A 16,021-nucleotide genomic window follows, 5' to 3' on the forward strand; every position below is an offset into this window, starting at 1 on the left:
GTTGGTCAGTAAACAAGGACCATTGGCTGATACAGTCCTGATCAAAAGTTTGACCACTTGAAAAATGGCAAAAAAATCATATTTAGCATGGCTGGATCTTGACAAGGTTCCAAGTAGAGCTTCAACATGCAACAAGAAGAAATTGGAGTGAGACAAAACATTTTTTGAGCATTCAATTTAATGAAAACAACGAATAAACTGAAACAGGCTGTTTTTCAGCTGCTCAAAAGTTTAGGACCACATGCCTTTAAAAGGCCAAATCTGTGCAAAGATGTGGATTCATTGTCATTCTCTGTCAGGTAGTCACACGTTGTGATGGCAAAGGCAAAAATACTCTCCCTTTTTGAACGTGGTCGGGTTGTTGAACTGCATAAGCAGGGTCTCTCACAGCGCGCCATCGCTGCTGAGGTGGGACGCAGTAAGACAGTCATTTGGAATTTCTTAAATGATCCTGAGGGTTATGGAACAAAAAAGTCAAGTTGAAGACCCAAAAAAATGTCATCAGCACTGAGCCGGAGGATCCAATTGGCTGTCCGTCAAGACACTGGACGATCCTCGACCCAAATTAAGGCCCTTACTGGTGCTGACTGCAGCCCCATAACCATCAGACGGCATCTGAGACTGAAGGGCTTCAAAAACAAAAAACGTCTTCAAAGAGCTCGTCTCCTTGAACGCCACAGAACTGCTCGTTTGGACTTTGCAAAAGAGCACCAAACATAAAGGTGGAAGAAAGTTTTATTCTCTGATGAGAAAAAATGTAACCTTGATGGTCCTGATGGTTTCTAACGTTACTGCCATGACAAGCAGATCCCACCTGAGATGTTTTCTACGCGCCACAGTGGAGGGGGCGCCATAATGGTCTGGGGTGCTTTTTCTTCAGTGGAACAATGGAGCTTCAGGAAGTGCAGGGGCGTCAAACGGCCGCTGGCTATGTCCAGATGTTGCAGAGAGCATTCCTCATGACTGAGGGCCCTCGTCTGTGTGGTAACGACTGGGTTTTTCAACAGGACAACGCTACAGTACACAATGCCCACAGGACAAGGGACTTCTTCCAGGAGAATAACATCACTCTTTTGGCCCATCCTGCGTGTTCCCCTGATCTAAATCCAATTGAGAACCTTTGGGGATGGATGGCAAGGGAAGTTTACAATAAATGGACAACAGTTCCAGACAGTAGATGGCCTTCGTGCGGCCGTCTTCACCACTTGGAGAAATGTTCCCACTCACCTCATGGAAACGCTTGCATCAAGCATGCCGAAACGAATTTTGGAAGTGATAAACAATAACGGCGGAGCTACTCATTACTGAGTTCATGTTTGGAAGTTGGATTTCTGTTTTGGGGGAGTTTATTTTTTTTTTGGAGGTGTGGTCCTAAACTTTTGATCAGCTGAAAAACAGCCTGTTTCAGTTTATTCGTTGTTTTCATTAAATTGAATGCTCAAAAAATGTTTTGTCTCACTCCCATTTCTTCTTGTTGCATGTTGAAGCTCTACTTGGAACCTGGTTAAGATCCAGCCATGCTAAATATGATTTTTTGCCATTTTTCAAGTGGTCTTAAACTTTTGATCAGGACTGTATGTGAATTGCAATGTTAGGCTACTTTCACACCTGCATTAGGTGCGGATCCGTCTGGTATCTGCACAGACGGATCTGCACCTATAAATGCAAACGCTGGTATCCGTTCAGTACGGATCCGTCTGCATAAGGCCTCATGCACACAACAGTGTTTTTTCACTGTCAGTGATTTGGCTTCAGTGGTCCGTGTCCAATTTTGCTTCAGTTGTGTTTCCTTGTGTCTTCCTTTTTTTTTTGTCTGACGGGAAAAAAAAGGAAGGTTAATGAAAAGTGTAATTTTATTGCACCAAGGTCTTGTAGAAAAAACGGACGCGGACACGGATGACATACCAGTTGTGCATGCGTTTTTTTTTGACTGACCCATTGACTTGAATGGGTCCGTCCTCCATTTTCCACTGACAAGAATAGGACAGGTTATATTTTTTTGACGGACTGGAATCACGGATCATAGACGCAGAAAAAAAACTGAGGACTATCAGTTTTTTTTCACAGCTCCATAGAAATGAATGGGACCTCCGCTAAACTGTGAAAAATGACAGAACGGACGCGGATGCACACAACGGTCGTGTGCATGAGGCCTAACTTAGTAAAAAAAAAATTGAACTCTAAGTGTAGGTCAAACGGATCCGTCCTGACTTACATTGAAAGTCAATGGGGGACGGATCCGTTTACAATTGCACCATATTTGTGTCAATGTAAACAGATCCATCCTCATTGACTTACATTGTAAGTCAGGACGGATCCGTTTGGCTCCGCATCGCCAGGCGGACACCAAAAAATGCAAGCAGCGTTTTGGTGTCCGCCTCCAGAGCGGAATGGAGGCAGAACGGAGCCAAACTGATGCATTCTGAACGGATCTGCATCCATTCAGAATTCATTGGGGCTAAACTGATCCGTTTGGGGCCGCTTGTGAGAGCCTTGAACTGGATCTCACAGGCGGACCCAGAAACGGCAGTGTGAAAGTAGCCTTACTTTTGAACATTTTTACTTGACAAACATTCAACTAAAATTCTCTTAATAATGGCTCACACACATGACTGTATTTTTCATCAGTGTTCTATCCACATTTCTATGGGGCCCTATTCCTGTCCGTGTTTGTGTATTTGTTTCACCCATTTAACAGATCTGCAACAAAAAAAAGAACGTATGGAAAGCCATTAGTTTGTATTCAGTTTTTTGTGGTTGATTTATAATGCCTGTAGGTAGGTACAGACAAGGACAGTGAGCCCTAACCTAGAACCCAGCAGGCTGTCGCCCCCCTACTTGCAGTATAAGCCCTACTTGGCAGGACCGCAACTGGACAACGGTCCCTACTCTAAATAAGTGCAGAGATGGACAGACACCAACAGACGAACAAACACCAAAGCAGAGTCATACGGAAATGGGTCAAAACAAGACGGGCTAGGCAGTACCAAACGAGAGACAGAGGGTGGTTAGAAGACAAGCCGAGGTCAGAAGCACAGCGTAATCAGTATGCAAATGCAGGAACAGGGAACAAGGAACCTAGCTAGTGAGCCAAACAAGACTCACTGGCAATGGTGTATGGCCAGGAAGGTATTTAAATAGAGCACCGAGTCCCTGGATAAGAACCTGATAGGTCCATTAAATCAGCGTTCTATTAGTCAGAAACACTAGTTCATGGTAATAGAGCAGCACACTCAAACAAACAATTGCAAATTGTTACTAAGGATGCCGTCGCATCACCAGGTGGCGTGGCTCAGGAGTGCATCTCTCCTGGGGTGGACATCTTGTGTTACTGGAGCCCGGACAGGTAAGTTAATTGCCTGATCTTCCTATAATTGACCTCCTTATGGGTGTTTCTTGTGGGTTGATAACAATTCCCTTTATCTTTTTTTGTGCGGATTGTGAAATACGTAAGACATACAAATGAAATATGGCTGCTAAATCGCGCAGGGAAAAGGCATTTTCTGGAGTTCCGATGACGAACTGGTCTCTCCATAGGGCTGCCAGGTGGAGGCTTCCACCCAGCAGTGAACCCGGGAAAGTTACCGGCACTAATGGGCGGGCTTTAACGCTGCCCTAGCCTGTAAAACGGCTAGGGCAGCGCTAAAGCCCGCCCATCAGAGCCGGTGATGTCACCGAACACACCGCTGGGCAAAAGCCTCTGCTTGACAGTGTGTTATTGTAAATAAAAGAGCCCTTGACCTGCGCGATCCAGCGCAGGGCAAGGGAGAGCATTGGAGCATTTCATGCTCCGATGCTAACATCAGAGGGGCTGGCTGGGTGAAATTATTGGTATGTCCGAGTTCAGCTCTGGACCCGGACAACCCCTTTAAAGGAGTCTTCTAAAGCTCCAGGGATTCTCATAGCATGTTTCAGATATGTCTATGGGTAGATTTTCTGATAAAAATAGGCTAAACATTTACTTGGATTTTTAAACAAACTGCAGCATCTTTGTTTCTGGCCAAAGTAAACTGTGCAGATTGATTCCCGAGGTTTGATAAACACTCTACGTTAGTTAGTGAATCATGAAACAAGGCACACGCTCTGTTTCCCTGTCCCACTTCCCTGATCAACACAGACGGTAAATATATTGTATCATATTGTAGAAATGTGTTTCTAAACCTTCCATATTCCTAATCTAACATCACAATCCACCTATATATTACTCAGTCTACATGTAAGATACGTAATGATGTTCTGGTACTCCTTGATCCTACCAGAAGAAAGCCCTCCCTCCAGAATCTATGCCTGGGTACATTTAAAGGGGTTTTCTGACACTCCCACCTATCAGCTGTTTGCTGTGGCCTCTGCACAGCGCCATATATTGGATAGCTGCTGTGCTTCGTATTGCAGATCAACCCCATTCCCATGAATAGGACTGAGCTGCATCTAGGCCACATGATTGATGAACTTGGTGTCACTGCCAGGGGCATTTCTAGGGTCTCAAAAGATCCGGGTCCCAAGCCCCAATGAATATGGCCCAGTTCTCTAAGTCGCCTCCCCCCCCCCCCCCCGCACACCGCATTTAGCTGTACTTGCTATATCGCAGCACATACCTGTCACATTCAGCGCCTTCCAGGTGACGTCTCCTCTGATGTAGATCTTCTCTGTCATCATCTTCTCCATTCGGTCTGTACAAGTTCTCTCAGCCGCCTCGTCTCTGCAGAGTGTGACACACAGACATCTTAGCTTCCTCACATTTCTATCATCATCTCCCAACCTGGAGTCCCCACATTGTCATCCTGCTGCTTGCTGTACCCCCCAATACTCCCAAATCCTATCCTGAAGAAAAATGAGTGCCCCACATAGTAATAGTGCTCCTCATAGTCCCACTAATAGTAATTCCCTTCTAGAATGCCCTAATTAGTAATACTGCCTCCTACAGTGCCCCCCAATAGTGATAATTCTCCCCAAGAGTGCCCCCATTAGTAGAAGAGCCCCCCAGTATTAATAATACCCTCACAGAGCCCCCAGTAGAAATAGGGCCCACTATTGTTCCCTAAGTGGTAATAAAGCTCTCTACAGACCCCTCAGTAGTAATAAGGCCTCCCATAGTGCTCTTAGTAGAAATAAGCCAGATCTATAAGTTCCTCCTATAGAGCCCCCAGTAGTAAGAAGAATGTCTATAATGTCCCCTGGATTTATAATACCCCTACAGTGCCCCCAGTATTTATACTGCCCCCTACTGTTATAATGCTCACCCTGACATGCTCCCAGTATTTATAATGCCCCCTGCAGTGTTCCCTGTAGTTATATTCCTCCCTTCGCCATAGAGTCCCATGTAAATAACATCACACCATCTCTCCAGCCCCTCCAATATACAGTCCCATGTAAATAACATCCCTCTCTATCTACAGCCCCCTCCAAAATACAGTCCCATGTAAATAACATCACCTCCTCCCCAGCCGCCTCTAACATGCAATCCCATGTAAATATCACCACCTCAACATTCAGTCCTATGTAAATAACATCATTCCCCCCCACCAGGCACCTTCAACATACAGTCCCATGTAAATATCACTCCCCCCCTCAGACCCCTGTAACATTCAGTCCCATGTAAATAACATCACTCCTTCCCACAGCCGCCATCAACATACAGTCCCATGTAAATAACATCACTCCCTCCCACAGCCGCCATCAACATACAGTCCCATGTAAATAACATCACTCCCTCCCACAGCCGCCATCAACATACAGTCCCATGTAAATAACATCACTCCCTCCTACAGCCACCATAAACATACAGTCCCATGTAAATAACATGACCCCCTCCCCAGCCACCTCCAACACACAGTTCCATGTAAATAACATCCCTCCCTTCAGCCCTAACATATAGTCACAGTTAAATAACCACAACTCCCATCATTGCTCTGCCTCTCCCTTCACTTACCTCTCCTCATGTAGCATCACCACAGCTTCTTTTCCTCTTCACTGCCCTCCTCTCCTGCACTGGTCACATGATGGTGACATCATCGCAGGTCCTTCTCAACCACTGCCTGTTTTGCTGGTCACATGACCTGTGATGTCACCACAGGTCCTTCAGATCTTCTAGTGCATTAGATTAAAATGTAATGTCGTCCTGAAGACAGCAATACAGTTGTATCTAGCAGGCAGGCAGGACATTCGGGGTCTGGGACAAAACATCAGGGGCGCAGGCCCCGAATGTTTTAACCTAGCAACGCCCCTGGTTCCTGCCCTAGGAAGAGGTTGCACGGCTCATCGGAGTGATGCAGCCTTTTCAAACAGCTGGTGCCAAGAGTCACTATCCCACAGATCTTTGTAATATTTGATGTTATCATTACACATGTCAGAGGTGGACTGGGCATAGACCCTACCAGGGCTCTTTCTGATTGGCATTGCTTAGAAGACTGCTGTTGCTGCTGATACTGCGACTCCACTGGCAGGAATACCCGAACCACATCTTCAATTTGTATCACAATCCACTGTATGTACAGCTGTATATTGGCAGGACTGCAGTTGCTGCACACTGGGAATATTCCTAGCATAGGTAGGAGTCTCATAGAATGGAGTACTGTATCCAGCATTGTATGGCCTGAGGTAGTCTGGGGATAGCTCTCTGTATTGACCTACGGGAAACAAAGCGTAGGCATAGCCAAGAAGGAGTAAGTGAAAGGTGGTGTCTAGTGCAGTGTGCCGTAACAATAACAGTCTTTAGAAAAGAGTTGGACTGGTGTCTAAAATCCATATTAGTGAGTTACTAAAATAATGTTGGACTTGAGATATATTTACACAATGTCCTGACGTGCTGGTGGGATGGATTTTATACTTCACCTTTTTAAATAAATAAAAAAAAAATAGATGAATCACAGACAACAAATAAAAAAGAATATGAAATTGCTTTACCAAATCTGGTGCAAAGCATGCAGTAGCCCAGTTACCCATGGTTTTGTACATGCCCCCATGATTAATAGTGATGATCGGCAGGGGTCATATTTAAATTCGTGATATTTTGCAAATATTTTGTAGAATATTCGTCATATATTCGTGAATTCGTATACATTCGTTATATTCTACATTCTTTTTTTTTTTTACGCGAAAATCAGCGAGGTAATGATCGCGGTATAATGCGAATATTGCGCGCTCAATACAGGCGTGGGTCAAAAAAGAATATATAGCACTATAGAATCTAGTGCTATATATTTGTTTTTAGAATATTCGTCATTTTTTCCATCTGAACACATGATTCCTCCCTGCTTCTTGCTTGTGGGCCAATGAGTCATTGGCCCACAAGCAAGAAGCAGGGAGGGATCATGTGCTCAGATGGAAAAAAATGAGAAATATTCGTCATTACGAATATATAGCACTATATTCTAAATATTCTCGAATTCTTGAAGTGCCGATATTCGCGATTAAAATTCGCTATTTGAATATCCGCGCTCAACACAAATTATTAATTTAAAAAATGAAAATCAGACATCATATACACTGCGTGCAGAATTATTAGGCAAATGAGTATTTTGACCACATCATCCTCTTTATGCATGTTGTCTTACTCCAAGCTGTATAGGCTCGAAAGCCTACTACCAATTAAGCATATTAGGTGATGTGCATCTCTGTAATGAGAAGGGGTGTGGTCTAATGACATCAACACCCTATATTAGGTGTGAATAATTATTAGGCAACTTCCTTTCCTTTGGCAAAATGGGTCAACAGAAGGACTTGACAGGCTCAGAAAAGTCAAAAATTGTGAGATATCTTGCAGAGGGATGCAGCACTCTTAAAATTGCAAAGCTTCTGAAGCGTGATCATCGAACAATCAAGCGTTTCATTCAAAATAGTCAACAGGGTCGCAAGAAGCGTGTGGAAAAACCAAGGCGCAAAATAACTGCCCATGAACTGAGAAAAGTCAAGCGTGCAGCTGCCAAGATGCCACTTGCCACCAGTTTGGCCATATTTCAGAACTGCAACATCACTGGAGTGCCCAAAAGCACAAGGTGTGCAATACTCAGAGACATGGCCAAGGTAAGAAAGGCTGAAAGACGACCACCACTGAACAAGACACACAAGCTGAAACGTCAAGACTGGGCCAAGAAATATCTCAAGACTGATTTTTCTAAGGTTTTATGGACTGATGAAATGAGAGTGAGTCTTGATGGGCCAGATGGATGGGCCCGTGGCTGGATTGGTAAAGGGCAGAGAGCTCCAGTCCGACTCAGACGCCAGCAAGGTGGAGGTGGAGTACTGGTTTGGGCTGGTATCATCAAAGATGAGCTTGTGGGGCCTTTTCGGGTTGAGGATGGAGTCAAGCTCAACTCCCAGTCCTACTGCCAGTTTCTTGAAGACACCTTCTTCAAGCAGTGGTACAGGAAGAAGTCTGCATCCTTCAAGAAAAACATGATTTTCATGCAGGACAATGCTCCATCACACGCGTCCAAGTACTCCACAGCGTGGCTGGCAAGAAAGGGTATAAAAGAAGAAAATCTAATGACATGGCCTTCTTGTTCACCTGATCTGAACCCCATTGAGAACCTGTGGTCCATCATCAAATGTGAGATTTACAAGGAGGGAAAACAGTACACCTCTCTGAACAGTGTCTGGGAGGCTGTGGTTGCTGCTGCACGCAATGTTGATGGTGAACAGATCAAAACACTGACAGAATCCATGGATGGCAGGCTTTTGAGTGTCCTTGCAAAGAAAGGTGGCTATATTGGTCACTGATTTGTTTTTGTTTTGTTTTTGAATGTCAGAAATGTATATTTGTGAATGTTGAGATGTTATATTGGTTTCACTGGTAAAAATAAATAATTGAAATGGGTATATATTTGTTTTTTTGTTAAGTTGCCTAATAATTATGCACAGTAATAGTCACCTGCACACACAGATATCCCCCTAAAATAGCTAAAACTGAAAACAAACTAAAAACTACTTCCAAAATATTCAGCTTTGATATTAATGAGTTTTTTGGGTTCATTGAGAACATGGTTGTTGTTCAATAATAAAATTAATCCTCAAAAATACAACTTGCCTAATAATTCTGCACTCCCTGTAGTGCATGACAATCTCTTTCTAACAAAGCTAGAACCAGCCCTGTACCTGACATGGATCCAGAGATCTCCCCAGTCATTGCTCTGCTAGATTTACAGTCAGGTCCATAAATATTGGGACATGGACACAATTCTAACATTTTTGGCTCTATGCACCACCACAATGGATTTGAAATGAAACGAACAAGATGTGCTTTAACTGCAGACTGTCAGCTTTAATTTGAGGATATTTACATCCAAATTAGGTGAACGGTGTAGGAATTACAACAGTTTGCATATATGCCTCCCACTTGTTAAGGAACAAAAAGTAATGGGACAATTGGCTTCTCAGCTATTCCATGGCCAGGTGTGTGTTATTCCCTCATTATCCCAATTACAATGAGCAGATAAAAGGTCCATAGTTCATTTCCAGTGTGCTATTTGCATTTGGAATCTGTTGCTGTCAACTCTCAAGATGAGATCTAAAGAGCTGTCACTATTAGTGAAGCAAGCCATCATTAGGCTGAAAAAACACAACAAACCCATCAGAAAGATAGCAAAAACATTAGGCGTGGCCAAAACAACTGTTTGGAACATTTTCAAAAAGAAGGAACGCATCGGTGAGCTCATCAACACCAAAAGACCTGGAAGACCACAGTAAACAACTATCGTGGATGACCGAAAATTCTTTCCCTGGTTAAGAAAACACCTTTCACAACAGTTGGCCAGATCAAGAACACTCTCCAGGAGGTAGGTGTATGTGTATCAAAGTCAACAATCAAGAGAAGACTTCACCAGAGTGAATACAGAGGGTTCACCACAAGATATAAACCATTGGTGAGCCTCAAAAACAGGAAGGCCAGATTAGAGTTTGCCAAACGACATCTAAAAAAGCCTTCACAGTTCTGGAAAAACATCCTATGGACAGATTAGACCAAGATCAACTTGTACCAGAGTGATGGGAAGAGAAGAGTATGGAGGAGGAAAGGAACTGCTCATGATCCTAAGCATGCGACCTCATCAGTGAAGCATGGTGGTGGTAGTGTCATGGCGTGGGCATCTATGGCTGCCAATGTAACTGGTTCTCTTGTATTTATTGATGATGTAACTGCTGACAAAAGCAGCAGGATGAATTCTGAAGTGTTTCGGGCAATATTATCTGCTCATATTCAGCCAAATGCTTCAGAACTCATTGGACGGCGCTTCACAGTGCAGATGGACAATGACTCAAAGCATACTGCAAAAGCAACCAAAGAGTTTTTAAGGGAAAGAAGTGGAATGTTATGCAATGGCCAAGTCAATCACCTGACCTGAATCCGATTGAGCATGCATTTCACTTGCTGAAGACAACACTAAAGGGAAAATGCCCCAAGAACAAGCAGGAACTGAAGACAGTTGCAGTAGAGGCCTGGCAGAGCATCACCAGGGATGAAACCCAGTGTCTGGTGATGTCTATGCGTTCCAGACTTCAGGCTGTAATTGACTGCAAAGGATTTGCAACCAAATATTAAAAAGTGAAAGTTTGATTTATGATTATTATTCTGTCCCATTACTTTTGGTCCCTTAACAAGTGGGAGGCACATATGCAAACTGTTGTCATTCCTACACCGTTCACCTGATTTGGATGTAAATACCCTCAAATTAAAGCTGACAGTCTGCAGTTAAAGCACATTTTGTTCGTTTCATTTCAAATCCATTGTGGTGGTGTAAAGAGCCAAAAATGTTAGAATTGTGTCGATGTCCCAATATTTATGGACCTGACTGTATATCAATCTGACAGCTCAAGAGGAGTGTCTTTTCTGCTGGATCTCTCTGCCTATGACAGCTCAGGAGGCAGTACTAGGATCAAACTGAGCATGTGCGGCCCTTTCAGTGAGCCGGACAAAGAAATAAGAAAAAGAACAAACAGCAGGTGGCGCTATACAGATACATTTTATTGAATAACTCGGCCATATAACATTTTTAATTACATGCAATTACAAAGGTATTTAGACCCAGGTGCTGGTTTGAAAACTGTAGAATATTTTTCGTGGGATGATCCCTTTAATATGGATTTATGGCTATTTTAACAAGAAAATACCAAATGTTATGTTATACTTGGTAAAAATCTTACATTAACCTTTTTTAACTAAGTAAAGCTACTCAAAGTCCTACACTATAATTCATCTATTTCTGAAGACCGTATAATGAGAGAAGCTTCCCTCCAAGGAAATTTCACTCAAAGAAGCCTTGCAATTTAGCAGCTCATTGCATCCCAGGTATAAAAATCTAAAGCAATTTCCACTACAACTGGTAGAGGGAAGGGAAAAAGGAGGACTGGGTGCGAGGTTTACTACTGAGGATGAGTAAGTATCATTGAGGTACCTAAGCCAAAGTAAAGTTCATCTTTAAACAAGAGAATATGTGGAAAATAAAACTCACACAGTAAAGTGTAGCAATCAGATAGTTTTAGGCACTTCCAATGACCTGATATTTAAGTAAAGGTCATAAAAACCTTTTTTGACAGTTTTTTCCTGGTATTTGAAGACAACACAACAACTCCTTACCAGACTACCCAATTATTTCCCACTTGTTTTGGCAATGCTAAAATGTATTTAGTCCTGCCAATAAAGCTTATTTTATTTTATTTTATTTTATTTGATAGATAGATAGATAGATAGATAGATAGATAGATAGATAGATAGATAGATAGGAAAAAGATAGATGGATAGATAGATAGATCCTGTCATCTCTGCTCCCAAGAAAGGACATCCCTGAACACATCATCCAAAGCATTAACACAGAGCTGGCAGCTAAAATCAGCGCCATGCCAGAAATCACCCTGGCACAACACCCCTCCATAAACCATCATCACCTATATGACAATAAACACCTCAATAACCAAGGAGTCAACCTTCTAGCCAAAGAATTCAAAGACATAGTGCTCAACAGAAACCCCCAGCCCAGACCACACACAAGACAAAAGCCTATGGAAAAGTCACCAACAACAAATAGACCTGAAACCTCATACCCTCCCTAACAAACTGGAAATGGTGACTTTTACCCCAAATATGGCCATCAGAGGCACAAACCATGGAGGAATCCACCTGCCTCACATAGAATAATGCAGAGCAGAGACATTGAGGAGATAAAGACCCTGCTCAGCACTCTGTGCAGAACACTGACTGGACCAAACTGCTAGAATATGGCCACCAGTCTACAATCCATAGAAACATAGAAACATAGAATGTGTCGGCAGATAAGAACGATTTTGCCCATCTAGTCTGCTCAATATACTGAATACTATGGATAGCCCCTGGCCCTATCTTATATGAAGCATGGCCTTATGCCTATCCCATGCATGCTTAAACTCCTTCCCTGTATTTGCAGCTACCACTTCTGCAGGAAGGCTATTCCATGCATCCACTACTCTCTCAGTAAAGTAATACTTCCTAATATTACTTTTAAACCTTTTCCCCTCTAATTTAAAACTATGTCCTCTTGTAGCAGTTTTTATTCTTTTAAATATTCTCTCCTCTTTTACCTTGTTGATTCCCTTTATGTATTTAAAAGTTTCTATCATATCCCCTCTGTCTCGTCTTTCTTCCAAGCTATACATGTTAAGGTCCTTTAATCTTTCCTGGTAAGTTTTATCCTGCAATCCATGTACCAGTTTAGTAGCTCTTCTCTGAACTCTCTCCAAAGTATCAATATCCTTCTGGAGATATGGTCTCCAGTACTGAGCACAATACTCCAAATGAGGTCTCACTAGTGCTCTGTAGAGGGGCATGAGCACTTCCCTCTTTCTACTGGTAATGCCTCTCCCTATACACCCAAGCATTCTGCTAGCATTTCCTGCTGCTCTATGACATTGTCTGCCTACCTTTAAGTCTTCTGAAATAATGGATCCCTAAATCCCTTTTCTCAGATACTGAGGTTAGGACTGTATCACTGATTTTATATTCTGCTCTTGGGTTTTTACGCCCCAGGTGCATTATCTTGCACTTATCAACATTAAATTTTAGTTGCCAGATTTTTGGACCATTCCTCTAGTTTTCCTAAATCCTTTTCCATTTGGTGTATCCCTCCAGGAACATCAACCCTGTTACAAATCTTTGTGTCATCAGCAAAAAGACACACCTTACCATCGAGGCCTTCTGCAATTTCGCTGATAAAGATATTAAACAATATGGGTCCCAGAACAGATCCCTGAGGTACCCCACTGGTAACAAGACCTTGGTCTGAATATACTCCATTGACTACAACCCTCTGTTGCCTGTCCCTCAGCCACTGCCTAATCCATTCAACAATATGGGAGTCCAAGCCCAAAGACTGCAATTTATTGATAAGCCTTCTATGTGGGACAGTATCAAAAGCCTTACTAAAGTCTAGATAAGCGATGTCTACTGCACCTCCTCCAAAAAAATCAATAAGATTAGTTTGACATGATCTCCCTGAAGTAAACCCATGCTGTTTTTCATCTTTCAATCCATGGGATTTTAGATGTTCCACAATCCTCTCCTTAAGTATGGTTTCCATTAATTTCCCCACTATTGATGTCAGGCTTACTGGCCTATAGTTGCCCAATTCCTCCCTACTACCATTCTTGTGAATGGGCACAACATTTGCTAATTTCCAATCTTCTGGGACGACTCCTGTTGCCAGTGATTGGTTAAATAAATTTGTTAATGGTTTTGCTAGTTCACCGCTGAGCTCTTTTAATAGCTTTGGGTGTATCCCATCAGGCCCCTGTGACTTATTTGTAATAATTTTAGACAGCTGACTTAGAACCTCTTCCTCTGTAAAGACACATGCATCAAAAGATTCATTAGTCTTCTTTCCTAACTGAGGTCCTTTTCCTTCATTTTCCTTTGTAAAAACTGAACAGAAGTATTCATTGAGGCAGTCAGCTAGTTCTTTATCTTGGATGATTGTCCTGAGGAAGAGGGTCCAATTCCCTCGAAACGCGTAGACCAATAAATACTTTTTTATTCACCTCCTGCGTTATATATCTAGCCGAGCAGCGCCCAAGGAGCAAATACTATTTGCAGTTCCAGTTTTTTCTTCCTTTTTTGTTTATCTTACTTCGCTTTCGCATTTAATTTTTTAAATGCGTCCTGGAACCTAGGCTGCAGCAAGGCACCCTTGGCCGCTGGTCCATTTACCAGCCAGGGTCGTCAAAGGCGTTGTGACTTTTCACAACAAACTCTGGTAAGCGCATTACTTTTCTCATTACTGTTATCGTTTTATACTGTACTACACATTTTGCGCTGCCTCTCTCTTCTCCCCTCCCTTTTAGTTCTTTATCTTCTTCCATGTACCTTCCTTCTTTTGTTTTTAATTTGGTATTTCTTGTTTTAGTTTCCTTTTTTCATTTATGTATCTGAAGAATGCCTTATCGCCTTTTTTCCCTGACTGAGCTAATTTCTCTTCTGCCTGTGCTTTAGAAGCTCTTATAACTTGTTTGGCCTCTCTCTGCCTAATCTTATAAATTTGCCTGTCATGCTCTTTTTTTTTTTTTATAATTCCTAAATGCTATCTTTTTGTTTTTAATGATTTTGGCCACTTCTGCTGAGTACCACAGTGGTCTCTTCCTTTTTTTGCTTTTACTGACAATCCTAATGCAATTTTCTGTTGCCTTCAATAGTGCCACTTTTAAGTAGTCCCATTCCAGCTTATTCTACACAGGGCAGCTCATTACAAGGTATATGGACAAACATTGACATCTCTTATTGTCAGCAGCTGGAACATTCAGGGCCTGAACGCTTCAGCCTTCGGATGTAAGACGCACGATCCAGACTTTACCCAAAGACTAAAAAACATTGACATACAGATCCTCCTAGAAACAAGGACTAAAACAGAGAATAAATCCTTGGTGCCCACCGGATACAGGGAGATCTCTGTCCCTGCTCTGAAAAACAAAAGCATCAAGCTGGGCTGGAACTCAGAAGGAATATTAGTCTGGTATAAAGAGGAGCTCCATGAGCAGATCAGACCAATAAAGACAGGAGACTGCCACATCTGGGTAAGGATAGCCCGCTCCATATTCACCTCTCTGGCTGACGTCTACCTCTGTGCAGCATACATATCTCCACCAGAGTCTCCATACATCAATCCCGACAGCTTTGAGATCCTACAGAGGGAAGCCGACCATTTTCAGGCCCTGGGCAATGTTCTCATATTTGGAGACCTCAATGCAAGAACAGGGAGGGAGAGAGACTACCTGACAGACAACTGACGGAAATGTCTATATATTCGGAGCAGACACTGACTGACAGCTCAGTGCACACCGAGAGGAACAGCTATGACAGCACAGTAAACAAAAGTGGCAGAACATTGCTGAACTTATGTCGAAGCCTCAGACTTCATATTCTCAATGGCCGCACCAAGGGAGACTTTCTTGGTAGATATACCCTAAACTCCCATGTAGGCAACAGTGTGGTAGACTATGCCATCAAAGATATGGACCCCAAAAATGTTGGTGGCTTCATAGTCACCCCACAGACACACCTGTCAGACCACAACCAACTGCTCCTATACATTAAATCCACAAGTAAACCGGTACAAAAATCTCAGCAGACCGGCCTCTTTAACCTACCTCCATATTTTAAATGGTCCAAGATGTCAGCCCCAAAGTATATGGAGCCCATAAACAGCGCAGAGATCCAGGAGATGATCCATAACTTCCATAGGAAAGTGTATGAGCTGAACCCAGAAGGAGTAAATCTCGCGGTAAGGGACTTTAATAATATAATTTGCACCATGGCAGAAATGTCTGACCTCAAAAGATGCAACAAAAGGCCAAAAAAGCAACAACCCAACAGTTGGTTTTACCGGGAGTGTAAAGATATCAGGAAGGCGCTAAGAATGGCCTCAAATAGAAAACACCAAGATCCAAACAACCCCAGTCTGAGGGAAGCCTACAGCAACATACAAATGCAATACAAAAATACCCTCAGAAAGAAAAAGCAAGGCAACATCTCAACCAAGCTCCTCCAACTCCAAGATGCTCTCCAGGA

Source organism: Bufo bufo, chromosome 9, assembly GCF_905171765.1.
Source record: "Bufo bufo chromosome 9, aBufBuf1.1, whole genome shotgun sequence".
Classification (NCBI taxonomy): Eukaryota; Metazoa; Chordata; class Amphibia; order Anura; family Bufonidae; genus Bufo; species Bufo bufo.